The 27,727-nt window shown below is 44.2% G+C and overlaps 1 long non-coding RNA gene across 3 annotated transcripts in view; it reads right to left on the reverse strand.

The window, feature by feature from the left end:
- Positions 1 to 931: 931 nt before the first annotated feature.
- LOC128351465 (uncharacterized) overlaps positions 932 to 27,727 on the reverse strand; it is a 101,597-nt gene continuing 74,801 nt past the window's right edge. For all 3 annotated transcript variants that reach the window (XR_008319787.1, XR_008319788.1, XR_008319789.1), the window contains exons 2-3: positions 15,020 to 15,140; positions 932 to 1,444 (exon numbers count right to left, since the gene is read on the reverse strand). This is a non-coding gene — a long non-coding RNA (uncharacterized LOC128351465). The remainder of the gene's footprint in view (positions 1,445 to 15,019; positions 15,141 to 27,727) is intronic.

Below are 27,727 nucleotides of genomic sequence, written 5' to 3' on the forward strand. Positions count from 1 at the left end.
TCCAAATCCTCTGCTACCAAAATGAGTGCTAGAAAACACAAGACTTCTCTGCATTAGTACCAGAATTTTGGAATAATGTCTCTGGGTAGGCCTGCCTAGCATTGTCACGACATCATTTTAAAGTGCCTTTATTTCACCAAGGCTTTGTCATTTGGGATCACCCTTACAACCTTGGCTCCCCAAACTTTGCCACAGGTGCTTCAGCACCTCCCACTCTTGAGTTTCATTCTATTTTATTCACCATCCTCTATTTTAATGCATGTTTTACATCTTGCTCTAAATGATTCTTAACAAGAGATATTGGCAGAACAGTTTGGAAATGGTAAAAATAAACAAGAGATCTACGTGCAGGCCACTTTTTGATATTACCATGTGTTGTTTATAGATTGAAATTATTTACGGAACATTAATTAACTACCATTTGAACTGACATTATGGCTGCCTGTGAGTTCCCTCAAGCTGTTTTGCCAGCACAGACTACTCTGATAAGATCTTGACCTCATTTTAAATTATTCATTGGTTAAGCCTCAACGGGAAGAAAGAAACCTTTTGTTTGCACCCTGACTTATATTTAATGAAAAACATTGCATAACAGAGGTCATGTTTCACAATGGAACCTTTTTAGGGGCAAACCAAGACGGAGGCTTTTATGTAGGATTTGTCCTCTTTATTCCAAAAATAAATATTTTTTTGTTTTAATCAAAAGGATTTCAAATGACATTATATAATCACAAAGGGTGGAATAATTCACTTCTTTGGAAGTCAGGAAGCCAATGTACAAGAAGTCATGGAAATGACATGGGTGACATTGTCGATACTTTGAAGAGCTAAAAGCCAATTTCTACCAATTTAGAAAGCAACAGAATCCTTTTTTTACAACACACGGATTTTAAAAGGGAAAATCCTCCATCACTGAAGTCTAAAAGGCACGTATGCTGGAACCTAAAATTTATTTTTTGTGGGGTTTTTGCCATAGTAGCAAATACGTTCTATTTTACATTCCAAGAGAGAAACCACAAAGCTTGAAGCAAGTAAAAGAAAGAAGATAAAAGGAGATTCCTTTGTAGAAAGAATACTAATAACTGGGAAATTGGGAAAGGCTTTTTTTTTTCTTGGCAGAGTAGTGGGTGGGCATGCTTGCCCAAAGTTAGAGTTCAAAAATCCATATCATTCAGTTGTATTTGGACGGGTGGCCACGTAAACGAAGACCACAATCAAAAGTACCACCACAGCCAGTGTAGGAAGCACCACCGTTGCAACCTGCTGCCGGGCTTCTTGCATGGCTTGCTTTCTCTCTTTCTTGTCTTTGGATGTCTCTTTTTTGGGCTTCCCTTTCAGCTGTCTCATTCTTCCCTTTCTTCTTCAGGCCGCTCCGTCAACCAAACCAAATTAAGTTCTGGAAGATGCCACGGAGGTAGGAAGATGCTTATTCCTGTATGTCAACCTGCAAAAAACAAAACAAAAAACAGAAAAATGATTGTCTGGCAAAACTAGTGCAACTGTTGAACAAGGATTACAATGGCTAAAAACCTGACTAAGGAAGCAGGCATGGAATGTGAGCTGTGTGCTCACTGTGGAGGACTGAATCTAGTTGCACGGCAACCAGCACATAGTGCAGAGGTGAATTTTGGGGTTCTTGCACACCCTGCGTAGAAATATGTCCCTGAGGGTCATGCAGTCCTCAGAACAAACCTCCATGTGTTGCAGGAATGGTGTGTATGTGTGTGTGTTAATGTCAACCATTGCTCCTTCCACTGGAAATGTTCTGTGTCACATGAAAGTATGTCCCTGAGGGTCATAGTTCTATCAGGCAGAGGGCACTTTGAAGAGAAGATAGAATCTCCAAAATTCACTCTCCCCTCTGCACGCTGGGCAAAGCCTTAGAGTGGAAGGTTGCCACAACAGGCACACAACTCTCCATTCTGTGCCCACGTTGGTAGTCATGATTTTAGCCAAAGTTTTGTAGCTTCAGCTTTGCTTGACTTAATGCATAAGCACCAAAAAAATCTGTTAGTGCATTATTGCAAATGGGCCAAACAGGCTAAGGTGCTTCGTGTCCTTCCCAGATTCGTAAGCATCCCACAGTATGTAGAATCAGGGCTACTGATGGGAATAGAGGCTATTTGCATGAGAGTTCGGGTGGTCATAGGAACACAGGAAGCTGCCTTGTACTGAGTCAGACCATTGGTCCATCTAGCTCAGTGTTGTCAACATTGACTAGCAGTGGCTTCTCCAAGGTTTCAGGCAGGAGTCTCTCCCAGCCCTACCTGGAAATGCCAGGGAGTGAACCTGGGACCTTCTGCATGCAAAGCAGATGCTCTCCCACTAAGCTATAGCCCCACCCCCTAAGGGGAATATCTTACAGCACTCACATGTAGTCACCCATCCAACTGCAAACCAGGGCAGACCTTGCTTAGCAAAGGGGACAATTCATGCCCAGTGCTTCCTCTCCTCTGGCCCACAAGAGCCACAGACAAATGGGCAGAAGGGAAGTGAGAATCATTCATCTTTAAGATCAGAACAGCCCTGCTGGCTGAGGCCCAAGGAAGCCCATCTAGCCCAGCATCCTGTTTCACACAGTGGCCCACCAGATGCATCTTCTGTACCATTCACTGGTGCTGGTGGTGGGAGCATGCTCCATGCTATCTTCTCAGCATGCAGGCAATAGCAAGCACACTCTAGAAAGCTAGCAGCAAGAGGGAAGAGGGCAGGGGAGGACTGACAAGGAGGTGGGGATGTTCTCTCCTCAGTAACTGCCACGCAGCTTTGCACATTATAAAGCGGTGGGAACCCCAGACTTAACAAACCCAGCCGTTTTCATCCAAAGCATGATGTATGGCTCTGAGAGCCATGCATCTCTCTGGGAAACCAGGCCTCAGAAGGTCATAAAAGTACTCTCCCTGTGGAAAATCACAGCCATTCTTCACGCCATAGACACTTCTCCAAGGCCACCAGCAACGGAGCCTGCTTTAATTCAGCTACAAGGCAGGATGCCGTGCGTTGCAGGCAGCCAAGCAAACAAGATAACACAGCTAAAGACTTAATGGGAAGGACGAGAATTAAGCGTCCTGTCGATACGAGCCTCCGCTGCCATCTCTTGTGCCTGAGCTCTGGAGCAGAGGTCTACAGCCTCCTGGCTGCTAGGCAAGGCAAACCGCACAAGGAGAAAGCATACATCTTGTCACTCCAACCGGGACCAGCATTCATGATCGCTGCAAGACGTCAGCGGAATAAAAGGGCTTCCTACAGATTGAGCCACTCAGAGCCTAGCTCACATTCATCTGGCAAGGACCGGGGGATGAAAGCTCACTAGGAAAGAATGGTTATGTCTGCGGTTTTATGAAATCTGCCATTGTCAAGAAAACCTATCGGCAGCACCTGTGCATCTTCAGTAAATCCAACTGTTCTCATGAACAAGCAAGGTTTCCTTTCCACTCCCTAAAAGGTTTAGAGGAGTGCTGGTCTTGTCATAGCAAGAATGGATTGTCTCCTTTGCTAAGCAGGGTCTGTCCTGGTTTGCATTTGAATGGGTGACCACATGTGAGCACAGTATGATATTCCCCTTAGGGGATGGGGCCACTTTAGGAAGAGCATCTGCATGCTTGCATGCAGAAGGCCCCAGATTCCCTCCTTGGCATCTCCAAGACAGGGCTGAGAGGGACCCCTGCCTGCAACTCTGGAGAAGCCTCTGCCAGTCTGTGCAGACAATACTGAGCAAGATGGACCCATGGTCTGACTTAGCAGAAGCTAGCTTCCTATGTTCCTAACAGAGAGTGGGATGGAGGGACAATATCCACACTGGAAGGTGCAGGGTGCAACATGAATGATGTGGAAGATTAGCCCAATACCTAGTTCAGGAATGGGTGGATTTGGCCCTCCAGCTGTTGTTGAACTACAACTTCCATCATCCCCAGCCACAATTTATTATGGCTGGGGATTATAGGAGTTGTAGTTCAACAACAGCTGGAAGGCCAAGTTTGCTCACTCCAACCTAGTTAAAGGGTTCCCCAAATTGAGGTTTAGCTCATTAAAGGTAAAATGTGCCGTCGAGTGGATGTCAACTCCTGGCGACCACAGAGCCCTGTCGTTGTCTTTGGTAGAATACGGGAGAGGGTTACCATTGCCTCCTCCCGCACAGTCTGAGATGATGCCTTTTAGCATCTTCCTATATCGCTGCTGCCAAATATAGGTACCAGTGGGGATTTGAACTAGCAACCTCTGGCTTGGTAGTCAAGCCATTTCCAGCCATTATTTATGGTGGCCACCAATCCCCTCTCTTCCCCCAGATCCTTTTCTGGCACCTCTGGCCAGAAAGTTTCAGAGAGAAGTGGGTCTTCTGTCTCTTACACTCGGAGGATGGAGAGGGTAAGAAACAGTGGGAGGCCTCTCCTGCTGCTCTGAAAGGGTCCCTCCTGCTGCTCCTCACCTTCTCAGAAATGGAAGCGGAAATGAGACCTCTGGGGAGGATATCTGTGTGATGCTGGGCATCCTGCTTGCCAGAGGGCTGGGGGCACTCGCCAGTGGCGAGCTGGCAAGTGGATTTATAGACCCCTGCCTAGATATATCATCACATTAGAATGAAGAGTTATTTCACAACCATCTGGAAGATATGTCTGCTCACACAAACAGTAGAGAGCTACTCCTTTGTCCGTGTGTTCTCAAGAGTCCTTAAGGCTGTTCTAATGACCGGCTTAACGGTAGGAGAAGACTTCTACCCTAATTGGGGAGCCATGCATGCTCCCAATTGGCCACTGTGAGAATACTACAAGCAAGATAGGAGGAGGGGGACATGACTGTCCGTGAGCTGGGGGCAGAGGAGGGAGGTGTGGGGAGTGCTTTCCCTCCACCCTCACTCTGGAGCTGGGTACAATTCTGAGCTCACGGCTGGCACCTAGAATACAGCCTAGGATTGCATTAGCTTTTTAAGTAGCTGCATCACACCACCGGCTCATGTTCAATTTATTGTCCACTAAGATACCTATGTATAGGTCCCTATCCAGATGTCAGGTCTCCCTGTTCCTATACTTGTGTGTTCCTATAACTACAACAACAACAAAAAATTTATATACCGCTTTTTAACAGAAGTGTCCAAAGCAGTTTACATAGAGAAATAATAAACAAACAAACAAGATGGATCTCTGTCTCCAAAGAGCTCACAATCTAAAAAGAAACATAAGACACCACCAGCAATAGTCACTGAAAGGGTACTGTGCTGGGGGTGGATAGGGCCAGTTGCTCTCCCCCTGCTAAATAAAGAGAATCACCATGTTTACAAGGTGCCTCTTTGCCTAGTTAGCAGGGACATTTGATTTTTCTTACCCCAATGCAAGATGTTACATTTGTCTCAACTGAACTTAGTCTTGTTGGTTTGGGCCCAGTATTTGAGCTTGTCCAAAGCAAATCTGATAAGCAATAGCCCCTAGTCCCTCCTCCAAGTCACTTATGAAAAATGTTGAATAGCACAGGACCCAGGGCAGAGCTGTGTGGCAACTCACGTGATGCCTCCCCTCTGGGACGGCGTGGACCCATTAATGAGTACTCACTGGTTATGGTTGTTTTACCAGCTGTGAATCCACTTAACAGTAGATTGTCTAGCCTACATTTTACCAATGTCAGCAAGGATACTGTGGGAGACTTTGTCAAATGCTTTGCTGAAATCAAGACATACTATATCCACAACATTCCCATGATCTACTAAACTAGTAACTCTATCAAAGAAGGAGATGAGATTTGATGGATATGACTTGCTCTTGATAAACCATGATGGTTCCCACTACCCACATTCTTTTCTATTTGTTAGCTTGAAAACACATCCCACTGTGCTCAACAGAGTTTACTCCCAAGGAAGTGAGCATAGGAAGGCAGTCATAACATCTCAGCCATCTGTTTGAGAAGTGTCTAGTTTCCATCGTTAGTTCTAGTTTATTTATTAAGATCTCCTAGCTTGCTTGTTTATACACCAGTAAAAACAGAACCAAAGTGAAAAGCCCTCAGGCCACTCTTCAGCTCATAAACTGAAAAGGGACTTGGCCTTCTAGAGGACACTCTTCTAGTTTTCTTGTAGTTCTAGAAGGTTTCATTTTGTAGCTGCACATATAATATGCGAAACTGTGCAAAGGTCAGGAAAAAGAACATGCAGTTCCCTGGCACAAAATGTGGGATGTTTAAATGCAGAATCTTTGTACATTTTTGGATGAAAAAGGTACAAATTCTACCTTTTGTGGGGTGGAGTGGGGTGGGGTCTTGTAATGAAGAGGTTTGTAATCACCAAGGCATTACAGTGGAGGAAAGAACAGCCCTGTTAAATTACATCACTTGGGGGCGGAGGGGGGGGGGGGCTGAACAATACAGTACACAATACACTCTAGATATTAGCAATGTAATACCTGCTGATGTAATAGAAATCTGCATAAATGGTCCCCATTGTTAACAAAACATGATAAGTTACTAAAAAGCAAGACATTTTTATAGGAACCTCCACAATAAAGGTTTCTCAGTTGGGCCATGCTGTTATCTTGACAACAAGAGCCAAAGCAAACTAAAATTGCTAAGATTTAGAAAAGGTGAATCACAGTGTTCCTCCACATGAGAAGACAGATTTCCAGTCTACTCCTTAAGTAGCAATAAAGCCGTGTGTGTGCGCGCATGCAAATGGCAAAATTCCTATTTTGCTGTTTAAAGTCAGCTACAACTTGGCTGTACTGAGCATGTGATGTATGGAAACACAACACACTTCATGGAAATTGGGCCAGAGAAGAAAACTAATGTTAACCAAACACATGTCCTGTAACCTGTACCAAATGGTCAGTTTCCATGTTTGTTTATTATTATTTTTTTTAAAAAAAACAAAAAAAAACCTTAAGCTGTGTTAACATGCTGGGCTAGGCGGCTCTGCCCCTCCAGTATTGGGCTCCATCCTGGTGGTTCTCACACACAGCCTAACCCAGGCTGGGCTTCCCTAGCCTGGGTTAGGCTGTGAATGGGAACAGCCTCATTGTAGATTATTTATCAATCAAAGCCCAGACATGAAGATTTGCCTGTAGGCTGGAAGGTTACAGTCTGAGATTTCTTCCAGAGTGCTGATGAACCGTTAGAAAGAAAGATTTCTGCTCAACACATGCACATGCATCTCACTTTTGCCTCTAGCAAAGAGTGTGTGCAGGTCTTGGTTTCAAAACCGGCATGGTTTTCAAAAGCTGTTTGAACAGTGGGACCTAAAGAATGTGCTTATACCAGGGTGCCACCATTCCAGGTGCCAGCTCACCATGGTGCATGGTATTTAAGTGTAGCGCCTGGATGGACAGATGTGGCCAGGAGGAGGAGTGAGCCAGCAAGCAAGCGGGGATGGGAAGAAGGGCAGCATGTCCTTCCCCCGCTGGAGCATCAGGCGCTGCTGGGGACAAGCAGTGAGCCCAGTTCATGAGATGGGGCCGTAGCTCAGTGGTAGAGCATCTGCTTTGCTGTGCTGATGCAGCAGGGAAGGGGCAATTTTTGACAACCTCCCCTGCCCCAGGAAGTTCCTTGTCCGGGCTGTGCAGGGGGAAGGGGAGGTTGTCGAAAATGCCCCCTTTCCAGAGTACCAGTGCAGTTCGTTTGGAAATGCTGTTGGTCCGTTTCTCTTGCTACACTGGCAATTCCTTGCTCTGCATGCCAGCCACTGTACACAGATTGTACAAGCCTTGAACAGAACAACTGTGTGAGTGTGAGCAAGGCTACTGTCTCTTGAGTTTAAGCTTTGATACTCAGACACTAATTGAGTCATTGTGCCCTTGTGAAAATCCCATGTCCAGCATCTCCTAGCCATTAAACGCAGCTCATTCTTCCCCAAGAAGAGCAGCAAGCCAACAGTAGCGCCCAGAGATCTGGCCTTTGTTGTGTCCTGCCAACTGGCTTTGGCTTGTAAACGGATATTTCTCCAACTGCCTCTGCCAGCTCAGATCTGGACTCTGGGAGTCAAGCTGTTTTTCATGCATTGGCAGTAGCGAGATCCTGCAAATCTATTTGAGGCCTCACTTGACTCCCTGCAATCCAGCACGCTTCCAAAGACTCTGCTGGCGAAGCAATCATGTCAGCCAGCTGGTGATGCCTCTAGAAGCCAGAGGACTCATCAACTCCATCACCTGGGGGCTAGAATCTATATTGCTAGCAACAAGAGTAGCCCAAAAGCTAGCGGTGGGGGATCTCTGCATGGGTGTGCTTTCATCAGTCAGAACCACGATAAACGTGTGCCAGTGTAAAACGGCGAATTAACTATCTCCCAAAACAACAGGCCACTGATCTTCACTATTTTTCAAGTGGGGGCCACTTTGGCCAAAGAACAAAAAACACCCCACTTCAACGTGAGAGCCATTTCTTCACTGACCTCCATATAGTTCAGGGCTTTTCTCAGTACTGGGAGGGCTGTTGAACTGTTTGTGGTTTGAAACTTAAGTCAAATATCCTTGAAGAAGGTGGTTTTTTAAAAAATCCCCTTTTTTCTTCTTCTCCTGTGTTGGCCATATCCTATCATGTTAAGGTGTGTTAATGGATTTCTTTCTTTCTCTTTCTTTCTACATGTATTATTATCCTCCTTGATTATACTGTAACCTTATTGCAATAAGAAAAAGAAAAAAGAGAGAGATAAGCCCTCTCTATTTATTTAATATATTTGTATACCACCCAAAACTCATGTCTCTGGACAGTTTACAACACACACAAAATGAATTAAAACAAAAATTAAAATATTTTTTTAAAAATTAAACAGTTACAAGGGATCTCCTGTTACTCTCCCCACTGGGACTGAAAAGGGTGGGCAGTTTTCTCTGAGACTGAGAGATGCAGCAGAAGTCCACTAAAGAAATGTTATTAAGGGAGATTGAAAACAAGGGATAAGTGGGCCTTCTCATGTGACAATAATACACACGTGTTGACCTGTATGACAAAAACATTGACTTTCTAAAGTTTAACACTTTTCACGAATAAAAATCTTAACCGCTAATAAATCAAAGTGGATTCTTATATATGAAATACAAGTGGACTATCTGATGTTAATGAACATAACTTAAAGTGAAGCTGAGGAACCAGTTAATGATGGAACTCATGGTGCCTGGGGGACACTAGGTGCAGGACTGAGAGAAGGTCCAAGGGGGACTGGTTATCTGGAACTCTAGGAAGGGTGTGTGTTAGCTTCCTGGGTGTGAGTATGCATATTATATTTTAATTTTTTTATTTATTCAGTTTCTATACCACCCTTCCAGAAATGGCTCAGGGAAGTTTACACAGAGAATATATAAATAAATAAGAAGATCCCTGTCCCCAAAGGGCTCACAATCTAAAAAGAAACATAAGAAAGACACCAGCAACAGTCAGTGGAGGTACTATGCTGGGGGTGGATAGGGCCAGTTACTCTCTCCCTGCTAAATGCCGCAGTTACCCATGCCTTAGTCATGTCACAGCTCTGCTCTGGGTGCCGACAATGAGGGAGGCTCGGCTGCCATGATCTCAGGACAGGGCCTTCTCTGTTGCTGCCCCAGACTCTGGAATGCTCTCCCAGTGGCCATTCACTCCTTAGACTCTATCACAGTTTTTAGAAAGCTTGTTAAATCTTGGCTTTTTATCCAGGCTTTTACATGATTGTTTTTATTGCTGCTTCTATGTGTTTTTACCTGTTTATAGTTTTTATGCTTGTATTTTATAGATTTTAAATTTGGTTTGTTTTTATATTTGTAGCCTAATATTCTTATTGTCATTTTATTGTATGTTTTTTAACTTTTGTAAACTTGAGATTGTTTTTAATGAAAGGCGGTATATAAATTCAACAATAAATGAATGAATGAATGAATGAATGAATGAATGAATAAGGCGGGCAAAGGATTCTGGATATTGCATTGGTTCTGTGGCCCCCTGTAAGTGAGGGTGTTCTCAGGCAATCAGACCCGGGCCAAGCTGTCAAGGAAAGCCCAAGCTACATTCGGCCTTGTGTGGCTTGCTGGCCGGGGTTTTTCACTATTCTCATGAGAGGCTTCATCAGTGGGAGCTGGGATGTGTAATGTGCTTCAGCTCTTCATTGGATCACCTCCTCGTGAGATAAACCATTCCAGCTCCTAGGGGGCCCCACTGGTGTGGGACTCCTGGCACTTCTGGTTAAAAATAGAAATGTCCGGTACCTCCCCCTATCCACTCAACCCTCTGGACTTCCAGGGAGTCTGGGCCCTTCCGCGCATCTGAGCGGCTTCAGGCAGGCAGATCAGGGAAGCCTGGGGATGACTATGTTTTCGGACAACTCAGGTCTGGCTGGGCCCGACATTGCAGTGGATGCAGATTAGCCGCAGCAGGGAACTCTGGGATAGGATACCTAAGAACTAAGGTGGTTCCTGGGTAGCTGGGTGAGTGCTGCCAGTGGAACAGAATGTGGGATTGTGTTAATGGAAGCCAAGGCTCTTGGAAGGGGCGCTTAAGGTAAAAGCCTTTCCGTCCGCATGCGCATCTCTATAGCCAAATGCTCTCATGAGAGAGTGATCCACTCATATTGCTAGGATTGTCATCACACATTGTCAGCGATTCAGCCCAGCTGGCTGATGCTACATCCTCACTCTCTTCCTGGACCACCCCACTTGTGAGTTTTTGGTTGAGGCTGAGCATGCTTTCACCCCAGGGGAAGGGGCTAAGCCCCCCTTCCTCAACAAACTGGTTAAAAAAAAACTAGAACAAAAATCCTAAAAACATCAAATCCTAAGGAGCAAATCCTAAATCGTTCTAACCTATTCCTAGCAGTTTAGTCCTATACATCCATACACAGTCATCCATACACGGCATAGGAATGGGGGTCTAGTGGGAGAAAAATATAATTCCTGGAGACATGGGAAGGACGGGACATTGCATCTCCTGACATACCGGCTGAAGAATTGGGCTGGTGTGAGGTCACGACTGGGGTCAGGTCTGGAAGGCAAGAAAGAGGGGCAAAATGCAGCCTCCTTAAATAAAGCAAAAACCATGTGCCTAGAAGATTCCAGATTCCTACCTTCTGGTGGTCAGGACAAAGAAGGATGGAGCTGGGTAAAGAGTCTGTTAATGTGCCAACCTTAGCGCCAGACAGGTGATGGGCCTCACCTGCTAGGACAATCACTCAGGTGGATTAGAAGATGGTTCTTTCGTTTGTGCAGTTCCACTGGCCATTTTTAGAGTTCTGTGTTAGAATATCTGATATGTAGCAATTCAATTGTAGATTAGTAGTTGAATATGCAGGTTACCCACTGTATGGCTCATTGAGTCCAATAGCTAACCTGCTCCATCCTTTCGCTTCCTGAGAATTTCAGCTCACTTCTCTTTTTAAACACAAATGGCAATCTTTAAGTCATTACTGCTGTGCCGTTAAGCTTGAAAAGTACATGAGCAATGCTCACTGAAATCAGAGAACCCAAAAGGTTGCAGCTTTTATTACTGAATTTAGAGTCTGAGTGCTGCGTTTTTTATTTTTAAAAGTATTTTTATTAGATGCATATTCCATTCTTGTATGGGGCCTTCCAAATCCAGGTTGCTGATCAAGTACACCCCAGTTAGCCCCAATAACACTTTTGCATCCCTTGCTCCCAGACCATTCACTATGGCAGTTCTCACAGCCATAAACTGGGCAGGACAAGTCCAGCTTCAGGCCCTGTGTGTGATTTCTGCAAACACCTTGGTAAGTAGGAGGAGGGGGAAATGATCATGTGAGAGGCAGGCACAGGCTCCATTGGCGTTGTCCTACCCAGTATATTATTGAGGGTGGAGGAAACACTGTTGGAACCCGTGCCTGCCTCCCACACAAACAGTTACCCCCTCCTCCTACCCTGGTTTTTGCTGACAACCAAAACTCAGGACTGTGCACAGCTCCCACAGCTGGGTGCAAGACCTGTCCTACCTCGCTCCCTGCTGAAATAAGAGCCTCCCCATCTCTGACAACTTTTTAAAAGTCTTTACAAGACAGACAGTATCTGTTATTGCTTTTTGTATCTTAAGGGTCATCCTTGTCAGTATTTGGAACTGTTATTAGTGTGCTGTTGTGTAGTTGAGGATTTGAATTGCTCTAGGTCCTATTTTGCAAATGGAGGAAATTGTGGCAACCTATGAATGTTTTTTCACTATATGTATGTTTGTAATGATATTTGATATTGACATTTGCTTATTCTTCTGTTTCCAATATAGTACCCCTGCCTAGAAGAGAAGCGGTATATGCATTTTGTCAATGGGTATTATTTTTCTTATTTGATAATATTATCATACAGGTTCCCAGGTTACAGTCCAGTCTGTGCTATTCCAGTTTTCCACTAGTTTGTTTTTCCCTTATCCAGTAGTGTGCACAGTTTCTTTTGAGTTCTGAGCTGTATCAATATGCCCAAACTTCCCCACCACCCCTGTTTTGTTTCCTTAACATCCAGGTGTGACAAGAAACAAGGAAGAGGAGTAGAAAGCAGGCTTGGTTCTCAGCTGCAAGGCCATCATTAACTACCTAGAGACTAGGAAAAATAATCATTTAGACCCTCTTCAGAATAAATATCTCAGCCTAAAGCTTAATTATGATGACTTAATTATATACACTAGCTGACAGCTGAAAAATCGCAGCAAAAAAACAACAACTCCACATTGGCTCTATAAAAGCAAAGGGCAAGTTGAAATAAAGGCTTTGAATTCCAAGCTTGGCTTTCTGACATCTTAAGATAAAATCTTTTTTCAAAAGGTTTCGCTTATCACTTGGCTTCCACAGATGGGGTTTTGAAGGTTTTAATAGCAAGGAGGCCGTTCCTTAACCCTCATTAAAACTTGACAAAATCCAGTGATAATGAGCTTGAGAAGCTGGCTACAATTGTGAGCCAGGAAGTCTGTGGTTCAAATCTAACCTTGAACATGAACTAACTAGGGAGCCAGTATGGCACATAGTGGTTAAGTGTCAGACTAGGATGAGGAGACCCAGGTTCAAATCCCTATTCATCCATGAAGCTCACCAGCTTATCATGACTGTATGACTCCTGGGTACCCTCCAGGTTCAGGGGCAGGATGCCCCAGAACACCAGTTGTAGTGGAGCAACGGCAGTAGAAGGGGCATGCCTTCATCTCCTGCTTGTGGGCTTCCTAAAAGCTTCCTTGTGGTGCTTCTGAGAAGCACCACAGTTCCCCACTATGGAAAACAGGATGCTAGACTAGATAGGACTGAGCGACATGGGCACATGCATGGCCTCCATGCAGGGGCATATGGGAGATGCCCTGCCTGTGCGCAGGAATACCTGGGGGGAACGCTGGGATTACTGCAATGGTGGCGATCAGAGGAGGAGAAGGGATGGACCTGCTCTCCTCCGTGTTAAAGGGGCTGGGTAAGACCTCAATTTTAAAGGGACTGTGCTGCGATTCGGAAGCCCAGTAGCATTTCAGCACATCCCTAACACACGGACAAGCAAGGCAATCACATAAGGGTACAGTCAGAGGCATTTTTACCTCTGGACCTCGGGGCCAAAGTCCAGGGCCTCCACAGCCCCTGTGGGCCCCCAAATCCTCTTTAGTCTGTCTTGGGTGGTGTGGTCACCCAGCTGAGCATGATGATGCTTAATTTGCGGGGGGGGGGGCGGGCTGCAAAGGCTTTTAGGTCCAGACTCAAAAATGTACCTCGGGGTACAGTCACCCCTTGCCAACCACAGTTTTACCAACCGCGATTTTGAATATATGCGCATGGGAAATGTGCATGGGTCGTGCATGGTCTTCCAAGCACGACCCGAGTATCCATGGTTGGCAAGGTTTTTTAGTGAGGGGGGGGTTCAGCAATTTTGGGGGGTTCAGAGGCTTGATCAGCTCATTCTTCTTGGTGACCCTTGCTGTCCCTTGCCAATTTAAAATGCCTTTGAGTGATTTGGGGAGGGTTCAAAAAATTCCCAGAGGTTCAACTGCTCATTCTTCTTGGTGGCTCTTGGCGATTTTACAGGGTTGTTTGTGGGTTTGTAGCATTTTTTGGTATTTTTTCCTTTATTTTTAGGTCTTTTTGCAGTCACGGTTCCCCCTAACTGCCTGTTTCCCATAGACTGCGAATTTGCCAACGGCGAGGTTTTGCCAGAATGGAACTCTAGCTGTTGGCAAAGGATGACTCTACTTTCCATGCGGAAAGCAGGCTAAAACGTAGTTCCCAGAAGCTTGAAGTCTACCCACCCATTACTGAGGTCTGGACTACACAAAATGTGGTAATCATATGGCAGAGACTCCTGAAGTGGCAGAATGACTCTATCATATCCGGCTGCAGATGGGGATCACATTTTTGAATGCATTATAAGGGGCGGAGGGAAAGAAACCAGAATTCCCTGCGCAGTCCAGCACAGCAGGGAGTAGGCTGGGATAGAACCTCTTTTCCCCAATAGCAATAGCAATAGCACTTACATTTATATACCGCTTTATAGCCGGAGCTCTCTAAGCGGTTTACAATGATTTAGCATATTGCCCCCAACATTCTGGGTACTCATTTTACCGACCTCGGAAGGATGGAAGGCTGAGTCAGCCTTGAGCCCCTGGTCAGGATCAAACTTGCAACCTTCTGGTTACAGGGCGGCAGTTTTACCACTGCGCCACCAGGGGCTCCTGGTGTGGTAGGTTTGGGTAGTTTTTGGTTTACTTGCTGAATATTTTGTACATGCAGAAGCATCAAAAACAAAGGATTTTCCACCTGTAGTCTGAAATGGTCCAGTCCAGTCAATCCCTTCAAGATTCCTCCACCTCATTCTGTAGACCAGGCCTGAGACAATGTATGTGAATCACTCTGAACACTCAAAAAACATGATATAAATGCCAATGGCTAAAAATGAGGTTGACACAAGAACGGAAGAGACAGATGCTGTATCAGACCAAGAATGTACTCTGCTCTGTAATGGACCATCTAGCTCCCTGTCAAAGAGACAGACTTGTGGTGGGGTCACCCGAATAGTCAGACAGTCCTTCAAGCCCCACCCTCAGACCTCCTCCATTAATCTCTGGACCTTACATCATTTCCTTCTGTATTGACTTGAGGGAGGGAAGGAAGGAAACTTACCTCTAGCTGGAGATTCCCCTCCGAAGTCTCATGTTCCCACAAACCAGAGAGAAGCTTTAGTACCAGGAGCTCAGTTTGTCCCAAGAGCTGGCTCAGACCACAAACGGATGCATATCAAATGCTGCAAGCAAAGGAACACACGGAGTAAGCCACTGACCAAATGAGCTCCACAGAGCTGTTTTCACAAAGGTGGGCCAGATAGTTGTAAATGCAATGGTAAGTGATGATCAAAAACAGAATTTTTAAACAGAATTTTGTTTATCAAGGCCTGCAAGATCTAGAATTCAATGGGGGAGGGAGGAGAAACTTCATAACATTATTAAAAATGATATAAAAATAATTATTCCAGAGAACCATATACCAACAAGATAAAATGATGATTAGATGAACTGTTTACAGGCACCACCCTTCACTAGGGGCTGCCCTTCCATGGGGAAGGATGAGGTGGTTGCCTCAGGCATGGGTGTAGGGGGTGGCAAGTGCTGGAACCCCACCACTATGGGGAAGGCCTTGTTGTCCATTTCCACCAACCTTCCTTGCCCACTGGGACATGCTGTTCATTTCCCCCTCCTGCTGGGTAGTAGTGTGCATGGTTCGGTCCGGGCACACTGTTACAGACCTCTGGACCGGTTCGGCGGTCCGGAGGTTCGGATGGGCGGGGGCATGTAGCTTTAAGCGGGGGGGGTAGTACTTACCCCCCCGCTGCCGCTCTTCCCCCTCCGGCGCTGGTCCTTTTAAGCATCTTCTTGGGGCGGCAGAGTTCCTCCCTGCCGCCCCTGCCCCCGTCGTTGTTCCTTAAGGCTTCAAAGAGACTAGAGCTAGCGGCGCACGCGCGCCAGCATCAAAGACGAGCACACGTGCACCACGCAGGGCGCATGCGCGCCGCTAGCTCTAGTCTCTTTGAAGCCTTAAGGAACAACGACGGGGGCAGGGGCGGCAGGGAGGAACTCTGCCGCCCCAAGAAGATGCTTAAAAGGACCAGCGCCAGAGGGGGAAGAGCGGCGGGGGGGGGAGTAAGTACTACCACCACCCCCGCTTAAAGTAACAGTCCCCCTGTGCCGGACCGGGGGGGACTCCGGACCTTGCACACCCCTACTGCTGGGCTGGCTGCACTTCTCCTCCTCCACCCCCGTTGAGCTAAGAACACCCCTGCTGCTATGGCTTGGCTTGGTGGCAGAGACCAGGAGTGCTTGCTTGCTTCTTGGTGGGTCTTTTGTGGCGGGCGGGGGGAATCATGTTGAGGGGTGTGAACATTAAGAGAGTTTGTCTTCTGGAAGCAAGCATGACTTGTCCCCTTAGCTAAGCAGGGTCTGCTCTGGTTGCATATGAATGGGAGACTAGAAGTGTGAGCACTGTAAGATATTCCCCCACAGGGGATGGAGCCACTCTGGGAAGAGCAGAAGGTTTCAAGTTCCCTCCCTGGCAGCATCTCCAAGATAGGGCTGAGAGAGATTCCTGCCTGTAACCTTGGGGAAGCCGCTGCCAGTCTGTGAAGACAGTACTGAGCTAGATAGACCAATGGTCTGACTCAGTATATGGCAGCTTCCTCTGTTCCTAAGTCCTCACACAGCAGAGTATGCTCTGGTGGCAAAGAGGTTTAGCTCAAGAGATTATCTGGAGACAGGTTGAGTTAAAAAAAACCCAAATAGATTTATTAAGAAACTAAAACATCACTTACTGAGAGAGCGAGCCATTGAACAACATACTCAAACAGGTACTAGCCTTCAACAGCTGAACAATTCTAACTGACTCTGACCAAGACAGACCTATTAACATCTCATCATGCCTCTAGTGGCCAGAAGAGGTTACTGTAGCGCAAAGAGCAATGCTTTAGAACAGGGATGTGACGAATCAAGATTCTATCAACAATTCACAGCACAGCCCCCGGAGGCACCTTTAAAAGGGAAGAGAGCAGGTCCATATCTGCTCCTCCACCACTCACCGCAGTTGCCTGATTTGGTGGCACACACCCCAGCTATCATCGCACACTGGCACTGCTCTCCCCAGCTGCCATCACACACATGGCCTCTGCACATACTGAGCACACAAATGGTCACTGCAGAGGCCATGTTTGTGCCATAATTGCACGAAGGCAGTGAGGCATCGGCCAAACGGAAAGGTGTGGTGAGCAGCAGATTCTCAGGAATGGACCTGCTTTCCTCCATTTTAAAAGGATTCCCCAGGCTGTGATGCAAACCACTGATTAAATTCTGATTTGTGCACATCCCTACTTGAGAATTCTAATACTTCTCATTTCAACTCCTCCCATCTCTCACAATGCCAGAAAATGATCTCTTAGCATTGACTTTGTGAATATTTATTTATTTATTAGAAACATTTAATATACCGCCCACTCCTAAGACTCTGGTGAATATCTCTGCTAACAACTCCGTTGGGCAGTATTTCAACTCCACAAGAGCATTTTCTTGTATGTCAGGTACACAATGGTATTTTGTGTCAATATGCTTTGTTCTGGATTTTGTCTTCTCCGTTTGTGAAAGCAAAATACAACTTTGATTGTCCTCAAACAATTCAGTTGGATTCAGTTCAGCAGCTCCAAAGTTTTGCAACAGTTTGTGCATTGTTACTTGCTAAGCTTATTCTGCTCAGCTCCCAGAAGCCCCCCTGTTTACACCTGCTTCTCCAGGCTTGGAGATTGCACTTTTGCTGTGCTCAGGAGCTGCACCACAATGTGAGCTCCAGTTTATGTTATACATGAGGACAAGTCACTTAGTTGGCAGTGAACTGGTCACCCCTAGATTTGGGCTACAAGTAACACAAATTGCAAAGCTTCACACACCCTCTCCCTACATGGTGGCCTGGCTAAGCAGATTTCAGAACTAGTTATTGCAAATTATCTGGCATCCAAGGTCATTTGGGATTTAGGATGAACTCTAAACTCCCCTCAAACTTTCGCAAGAGAGAGAACACCTGATGCTAATGAAGCAGTTAGGCCAAAAAGGGAAGACAAATAAGAAAAGTGCTGCAGCAGACTCCCTCACAATAGGAATGAGTCAGTGATGGGCAAAGAGGCACCTTTTTAATGTGATTCTTTAATTTAGCAGGGGGAGAGTAACTGGCCCTATCCAGCCCCAGCACAGTCCCTCCAGTGACTGTTGCTGGTGTCTATCATATTTCTTTTTAGATTTTGAGCCCTTTGGGGGACAGGGAGCCATCTTATTTATTATTTCTCTATTTAAAATGCTTTGGAAATTTTTGTTGAAAAGCAGTATATAAATATTCGTTGTTGTTGATGATGTAACTTTGAAAAGGTGCCCATTGAAACTTCTGATAGAATTATTGGGAGAGTCAGTCTCAGCACAGGATACTCTTTTGATGCACCTGCATACTCTGGTTTTCATTACAATACTAAATCAGCCCTGCATACAACAGGTGATTCACACACCTTCCTACTCAGGAAGGAAGATCAGACACAAAGCATTCCGAAAAAGTCTGTCTGGACTCCCCTATTCAGCAGAGCATGACAACAGAAGAAGTGCCCCTAACTCAATGTGTTCCCCTTTCCATCCTACTGGAGACTCCATCATGTGCTCTCCTGTGTCTATCACTGGAGACTCCAACTACAGATCATCACAACAAGTGTGTTCCCCTCTCTATCTTCCTGGGGACTCCATCTTCGTGCTCTCTCAGACCTCCCTCTGGAGACTCCACTGCAACAAGAACTTCAGCAGTACACCTTGGTGTGCCCCTCTCCATTGAGGCCACTTGAGCTGAAATTACTACCTGCCTGACCAATTCGCTGCCCTCACGCCGAGGCTCAGCTCATGGTGCCTGGTTTTAGATCGATCCCCCTGCCGATCTACCCAGCTGGCCTCATGCTAGAACTTTCCTCATGAGCAACCCCACTAATTCCTTCAACTGTCCTGCTCCCAATTTCGCCTCCCCAGACGGTCGCTCCCAGCTGCCCGAGTCGGACCTTCATGAGGACAGGTGATATAGCCTCTTGCTCAGCTCTTTCAGGGCTAAATCTATCCCTCTCTCTTATTTCTGAAACCTTACCCCCCTATCTTAAAGTAACTCTCTCTAGCCTGCCTGGGAATTTACACATAATTTGGAACTTCAAGCTAAATGTGCCTTACAATTGTCTGTTCTTAAACATATCTGTATAACTTTTACATTAGGACCACCTAGTAACTTATTCTTATTGCTTTTATTTGTTTTTCTTACAATTAACTTCTTTTGTTAATTAAAACCTCTCAAGCTGGTTTTATTGAGTTCAGACACTTGCACAAATTAAAACTGCTTGGAACTGTCTCACCCTTTTTGAGCTAAATTCCCCACATTCACCCAAACTGTGGGTGTCAACCAATTATCCCCAAGGCAGTTCCATCAACATCATCCATCCCAGCTCCTGGAAAGCCTGAGTGGCTGACACATATTCTGCTCCCGTGGAGGGAAGAGCAACCGTGTTTCGCTTCTGACTGCACAAACGAATAGCTCCACCTCCATAAAAGAACAGGTGTCCACTTGTGGATTTATGACCTGTTCTGTCTTCTGCCCAGTCTATGTCCACATAAACCACTAGTCTAGGATTACTACTTGCTGGCAATCTGAGGTTTAGATGAACTGTACCTTTAAGGTACCTAAAAGGTAAAGTGTGCTGTCGAGCCGGTGTCGACTCCTGGTGACCACAGAGCCCTGTGGTTGTCTTTGGTAGAATACAGGAGGGGTTTACCATTGCAATCCCTCTCTCACACAGTATGAGATGATGCCTTTCAGTATCTTCCTATAACGCTGTTGCCTGATATAGATGTTTCCCATAGTCTGGTGTTTCCCATCGTCTGGGAAACATACCAGCAGGGATTCGAACCAGCAACCTCTGCCTTGCTAGTCAAGCATTTCTCCACTGCACCGTTAGGTGGTCTTGTAACTGCAATCCAATCATTTTTGGTGGGTGTATTCACTTTCCTTTTTAAAATCCCCACAGCTCCAGCGATGTCTGGTCTTGTTACTGTGGCTATATATAGAAGTTTCCCTATTGCTTTCCTATATTGTCCACTGTCTGCAAGAAGCCTGCTGTTTGCATCTTGCTTGAAAAAAAATTGGCTTCCATGGGAGTGCTGACTTCCTTGCCATCTGTAAGACTCAGGCATTCTAACAAGTTTTTTATCTTTTGTTTCCGATTAAGAAGATAACTTCCATCTTGTTCTCTTTCTATTTGTGTTCTGAGGAAATGAACACAATGAACACAATAGAAAATGTTCCCCAGTTGCTTTACTCCTATTTCTTCATTCCCATGTTTTACTATTTCATCACTATCTTCTTTGTTTTGACAACAATCAAATCATCAACATATATTAGTATATAAGTCCATTTATTGTTTTCTAAACCTTGAATATAGACAAGAGTCAGCTTTTCCTTGAATAAACCCTTGTTTATCTAGCATCTGATTTAGCTTTGTATTCCTGGCTCTTGCTGCTTGCTTTAAAACATATGGAGCCTACACACAAGTCCCTCCTTACCAGGTTCCTCGAACACTGGTAGTTGCTCCATGTAAATGTCTTCTTTAATACCAACATGTAAAAATGCAGTTTTGACATCTAAATGGTCTACATACATTTTCCTCATTGCTGCAATACAAAGGAGCATTCTTATGGAAGAGTGGCAAATGTTTCATCATAATCCTCACCATATTTGATGCAAACTGCCCTGAGCCATTTTTGGAAGGGTGGTATATAAATCAAATAAATAAATAAATATTTCTGAGAATATCCTCTAACAACTAGCCTTGCTTTATAGCACTGGACATCTCATTCTGCTTCACTTAAAAAACCTATTTGCACCCTGCAGTCTTTGTTCCCATAGGCAGCTCCGTAAGTATCCAAGTATTATTCTAATGAAGCTTTTCTCCAATTGCAGTTGTCAGCTGGCATTTTATCAATATCCTTCCATGTAGTAGGCTCTTGCACATTTTCTTCTCTACTAATATGTGAGAGTCTTTTTGCTGGAATACCTTTGTAGGTTCTTGATGAGCAACTTATCTCTCTGACTGAGCCTAAATGTTTTCATTTCTCTCTCGATAGTTAATTGGCACAATAATTACATAAACTTCAGTTCAGTTCAGTTTTATTTCGGTCTCTGACCAGCAATACAAAGTAGACAGATAAAAAACTTTAAGAATAACAATTCATCTTAAAGTAAACTGGATTAAGTATTAGAGTCTGTCTGGTTCTATTAGCCACCACACAAAATTGGTGGCTACATTATGTGTAACATCAGAATCATGGTCAGCAAGAAGAAAGCAAGCAAAAAAATCATCTGGACTGGGAAATTTCTTTGTAAAGGACTAAAAGGGAAGTACGAGAATCTCAATTAAAAAGTACAGTAAAATAAAACATGAGCTAATAGACTCAATGGCTCCATCTCCACATAAGCACACCCATTCCTCATAAGGAATCCGCCAAAACCTACCCTCTCCAGAACTGCTAATGGGAGAGCATTAAAATGTGCCAACAAGAACATCCTTCTATATTTAGGCACTTAGGCACCACTAATGTGCTAAGGTACCTAGCTGGTTTGGAGTTATATATTTGGTTCCCAAGGTAAAACTTATTGGTAACATAACTTAGATTGTTTTGGTGTGCTATGTCTAGGAGCCTTTGTTTGAGAGCTAACTTGGCACGTACACCAACTTCTTTGATTTTTCTTGTTTCCTTTTGCATCTGAATATCTGGTTTAATATCCGGTACTTCATCAGCAGCTGGCTTTTCCTTTTCATAAAAATATACCACATTACATATTTTTACAGTTTCTGTGTCAAGATCCAACATTCTATACTCTTTACATCCTGGTGCATAGCCAACTAATATCCCTTCTTCATTTATCCCTGCAGTTGAATTTGGTTCTTTTAGACTTTGGCACATAGGCATATGCTTTTGAGCCAAAAACTCTAATACGCTCCATATTAGGCTTCTTTCCATGCCACAATTCAAATGGTGTTGTATTTATAACTATAGTAGGCAGTCTGTTGTTGTTGGTGGTTTTTTTTTTTAAAGTAGCTGTCCTAACTGCCTCTCCCCAAAGTTTACTGTGTAGTCCAGAATCCAGCAGCATGCATCTGGCCATTTCTATTAAAGATCAATTCTTTCTACAACACCATTTGGTTCTGGAGTATATGGCATAGTCATTTGATATTCAATGCCCTCCTTTTTCAGATATTCAGTTTTCTCATTTCCTGTATATTCCCCTCCATTGTCTGATCTCAAAATCTGAGAATTCTTTCCAAACTTATTGCATACTCTTGCAACATACTCTATGTCTCTTGAAAAATCATCTATGAAGTTAGCAAATACTTGTTTACCTCAATGAATTTATCTGCACAATGATATCCACAGATATCACTGTGTATCAGTTCAAGATGTTGCTGTGCTTCTCTTTCTCTTAGTAGAGGAAAGGTGAGTTTAGTTCCCTTTGCCCTTACACTGCATGTACACTTGGACTCTACATTACAGTGACTTTTATTGAGGCCTCTGGCTAGATCCTCCTTCTCCAACTGAAGTATTGCATTGGGGTTTCTGTGTCATTCTTCTATGCCATCAATTCAAGCATTTTTAATGTGAACATTGCTTTGCAATGTTGGCCTCTCCATCTACACAATCCACTTCAAATAGGCCAGTCTCTTGCAAAGTCCCTTCCATAAGTAGCTTACCTTTATATGTGATAAAACAGTGTTTTCCTTTGAATTTCACTTCATAATCTCTCTCTGTAGCACATTTAACTGACATCATGGTGTCAAATATGGGCACTGACATCAGTGCATCCTCAACAGTTATTTTCACTGTTTCTCCTTTTTGCAGTTTGCAGTGTAGCCTTGTAGAACCCCTGCCTTCTGCAGACACCTGCTTCCCATCCACTAAAAAAATTGGAACCTTATAATTTGTGTCCAACTTAGTAAATCTCTTTCTTTCCTTAATCAAATTGCTGGTTGTGCCTGAATCAATATGAATTCAAGCATTATATTTTGTAGAACTAGCTCTTAAATTCTCTGCATTAGCAACTTATGTTTTATGATTGTCAGAAATATTCTCTTCTTGCTTCCATGCATTTTTCTTTGAATGGTTAGGTGACTCACTCCTCTTGAAATGTGGTTTCACTTCCTTTTTTTGTTGCAAATTATTTGTTCTGAGGACATTGAGCCTTCATATGTCTGGGAATCTCACAGTCAAAACACTTTTTGTTCTTTCGATAAATTTTAAAAGCCTTTTCTTCACTTGACTTTGGTTGCTGCCCATTGCCTCTGCACAAATTAAAGTCTTCCAAGCACTTTATTACAAACTCCACTCTCAAATCATCCTTGGCTTCCAATAAATTTGCAACAGGCTCAAAATATTCAGGAAGACTGTTCAATAACAATCCAATCTGAACTGCATCAAGCAAAATTACTCCCTGTGCTTGCAGTTGTCGTGAAATCTCCAACATCTCATTTACATCCTTATACAAATCCTCTTCCTCTTTTAGTTTCTTACTACACAACTTTATAGTTGACAAAGACAGACCTATCAACACCATGCCTCTAGTGGCCAGAAGAGGTTATGTGGTGCTAAGAGAACTGCTTGAGAATTCTGACTTCCAACAGGTCATATTGTTTGTCACCTCAGGCACAAAATGTCTGGGACCGTCCTTGTCCTTCAGTCTAACTTGTGGCAGCTTTTCACACATGCTCTCAGCTTGCAAGGCAGAGGACGCATCTTTGCATGAGTGTAATAATCTCCACTACACACTATGCAGACACAACATTGTAGGCTCCTCTTCTTCATCCATGGAACAAGATGCAACTCTTAGCCCAGATTAAAGGTGCTAATGCAGGCATCTCCTTACACAGATTCTTGGATGGACTTCTGCATGGTGTATACCTATGACAGTGAAACATAATCTCTATATTCAGAGGCTGTATCGCTGAGAAGCAGGTGATGGGAAGGAACAACAGGCTGTCAGCTTCATGCCCTGCATGCAAGCTTCCTGGAGGTATTACATTTGCCATCAGCAGAGAAAGAATGCTGGATCAAATCCTGCATGCTTGGTCTAATCCTGCAAGACAATGTTTATATTCTTTTGCTAGTTTAAAAGGGAAACATATCACTGTGCTAAATATCAGATTAATACTTTATATATGTGCTTCCTCAATCATTGTGTTTAAATATCCTTTTCCATTTGTTCTCCATCTAGAGACCAGTTGTTTGAGATTCCATACATATATACAGAAATGTAATAAATAAATACAAACATACATGCAATAAGGCGGATTCGCATGGCTGCAGAAAGTAAGTGGGGGGAAGTGGCAGGGCCCAGTGATAACGATATGAATACAATGAATATTTATTTATATACCGCTTTTCAACCAAAGTTCCCAAAGCGATTTACATAGATATAAATAAATGGCTGATCATGCACTCCTGGTGTTGGAGTTTTAAAAATTCCTAATTTTCCCCAGTAGACAGATTTTAGCTATTGGTTTATTGGGTCCTGACCAACAGCTTGCCCACTGCCCAGAAAGTGAAACACATACACAAACCCCAGAAATCAAATTAAATTTTAGGAACATAGGAAGCTGCCATATACTGAGTCAGCCCATAGGTCCATCTAGGTCAGTATTGTCTACACAGACTGGCAGCGGCTTCTCCAAGGTTGCAGGCAGGAATCTTGTTCAGCCCTATCTTGGAGATGCCAGAGAGGGAACTTGGAACCTAGATGCACTTCCCAGAGCGGCTCCATCCCCTGAGGGGAATCTCTTACAGTGCTCACACATCAAGTCTCCCATTCATATGCAACCAGGGCAGATCCTGCTTCGCTAAAGGGACAAGTCATGCTTGCTAACACAAGACCAGCTCTTCTCTCTAGACCACATTCTAGAAATAGGTTGAAGGAGCAAATCTTAAGAGGTTTAAACACATTAGGGAATTCAATAGGCATCTCATGACTTCTGCTGAATCAGTCTGTAAATCAGTCTCAGCAATACAAAAGATAAACTCAAAATAGGAGATTCAATGAAAAAGAATTAAAAGAATAATCACAAACTATAGCCAGGGGTCTGGCTAGAGAAAATTGAGAGAGAGATAAATCAACAGAGGTACAGCCAGAGCTTGAAGCCCAAGCTATGAAAAAGGTGCAGAAATCAAAAAGAGTAGGGGGGGAAGTTAGGGTGGAGGGAAAATACTAAAAAACTAATCCATGATGCAAACTTTTATAATCCCTTGTTTTAGAGGAATGTCCTTACCTCCTACAAGGATGGCTTGGAGAACTTGTTAAGTTTTGATCATGGCAAATTTTGCATGGTTGCTGACCACACAAATGCCTCATATGTGCGGAGGTCATGTACATCTTGGCGTTGCATGGGGGTAGCTGGGAGATACCCCGTGGCAGCGAGCGGAGGAGCAAGTATGGACTTGCTCCCATCCATGTTAAAGGGGATGTGTGATCTCTCCATTTTAAAGGGATGTGCCGTGATTTGGTTTCTACATAGCATTTTGTGTACATCCCCAGTTTTGATGGGCCACATCTAATTACAAGATACCACTCATTTTGATTAGAAAGGTCATTTGAGGACCATTAGGTATTGATCAATATTGCCTTGTGTGCAAGAATTATGAATTGCTGACTTTCATAGTTGTATATTTGGATCAAATTATTTCACCAGTCAATGACCATTACCTAATGGCCAATGCTCAGCAGAAAAAGTCCCTTCCGTGTTTTTATGGCTTTTCTCATTATAAAACAAGCCATTTACAGGTACCACATTTGCATAAATGACATATGCCCATCTAAATTCACCTAACTGACCCATAGCCAAGCTAACTTCCCTGTTCTCTTCTTTACGCCAGTAAAGCAAATTTGCAAACTGTCAGTTTAGAAACAGATCTGGACAAAGGTTCAGACATGGATTCTTGATTCCATAAGCATCGAAGCCCCTTATATGATAGAAGGATTGAAATAATGTGATAAAATGATTGCATAATGAAAGAACATAGCCTTGTGGCATATATGAAAAATATACTGAATAATATAATATGCGCAGATATTGAACAATGCAGGCCACATTTTCCTTCACTTGCTCTTGCTGGAAACAAGAGCTCTTCCACCACTTTCCTTGTTGTCTGAATCCGCCAATGTTGAGTGGATAATGTTGGGTCCCAACCACCGCATGATATTTGGAATTTGAGTGAAGAATATCAGGCGGCTGAGAGGATCCAACATTCTCCACCCAACAGGTAGGTACAGATGACATGGGCAGTAGCAGAAGTTCTGGAAAGCATTGGGAGCACACACTTCCTGGGCAACGCTGCTTCCCTCTTACTTCCCCAAAATCGTGGAAACCCACCCACCCATACATATATAGAGGCCCAATAGAGACATACCCTTAGTGATTCCCTAACCATATTAGGATATTGGGACCGTGTTGTGAGTTCATGTGCTTCCTCCCATTCCCTGGTTAGTGTTAATAATGGTGCTAACCACTGTTCCCTCTAACCGGGATTCCCAGACGCTGTTCCCTACAGCTCCCATAATCTCCAAGCAAAAGCCACCGCACTACAACTCACTACCACTGAGTTGCAGTCAACAACATCTGAGAAACCCTGTTAGAGAGAACAGTGGTGCTAACCATGGTTAGGTTTGAAACTAGGGCTCAAATATGGTTTGCAAACCCTGGTTAAAACTAACCATGGTTAAAACTAACCATGGTTAGTGCTGATACAGATGTAATTGCTGACTAGGAAAGAGAACACACTGCACAGAGTCTTGCATCCCAACAATGTTTAGATCACTGCTATCATGTCTGCACTGGGGCATGGACTGATACCAAGGTAATGCTCAGTTTGGTGTAAAGTTGCATTTCTTTTCTCCAGTGTGTGAAGAGCAAAACACATTTTCTACTATATCACAGAAATTTCTAGCAGCCCATTACATGCGATTGGAGTATTATGATCTGTTCCTCTGGTTCCGTATTTTTCAAGGGTAAAAAGCTTTTAGTTATATGCAAGGCAATTCCGAGAGTATTAGGAGAGCACATGAAATTGCTATCCTTCAGACTGCAGATAGGTATTCTTTTTCCCTGCCAAATTATAGGCCTAAATCAAAATTGACCCACCATTAGCAAAACATCGCTTTTACTGTAAGTGCAGCTTTGAGAGTTTCTGTGCTTTCCAATTGCATTTGGAAAAATGAAAATCATCTCCACATTCTGCCAGAATGACAGAGGTAAAGAGAGCTATTTCAATGAGGTTTTAATAATTCTGTGTGTCTCGGGACTGCTTCACAGGTGACATTTCCTCTACATCAGGCTACAAGGGTGTAAGAAGAAAACTGCACATCATCATGTGCAGCCATCGTGCCTGCAATAATAGTACCTCACATTCGTATTAGATGTCTTGTAGGTTCAAGGTACTTCACATCCATCATCTCAATAATCCCCACGACAGCCCTGCTTCAGGCATCTACATATCCACTTGCCAGCTCGCCAGTGGCGAGTGCCGCCAGTCGTCTGGTGAGCAGGACACCCAGCCCGATTTCTGCTGCTCATGTGCACCAACAGGAGCTGCGTGGCTCCTAGCAGCAGCTCAGTGGCAAGCTCGCTTATGGAGCCTGCCTCTTAACCCGGGTTTTGGGCACGAGCACACCCCAAAAACGGGTTACCAGACTGCGTGTCAGCCGCGGCTGCTTGCAGCCATGGCAGACACACTCGGGGAGGGGCAA

The sequence above is a fragment of the Hemicordylus capensis genome, chromosome 3 (assembly GCF_027244095.1).
Source record: "Hemicordylus capensis ecotype Gifberg chromosome 3, rHemCap1.1.pri, whole genome shotgun sequence".
NCBI lineage: Eukaryota > Metazoa > Chordata > Lepidosauria > Squamata > Cordylidae > Hemicordylus > Hemicordylus capensis.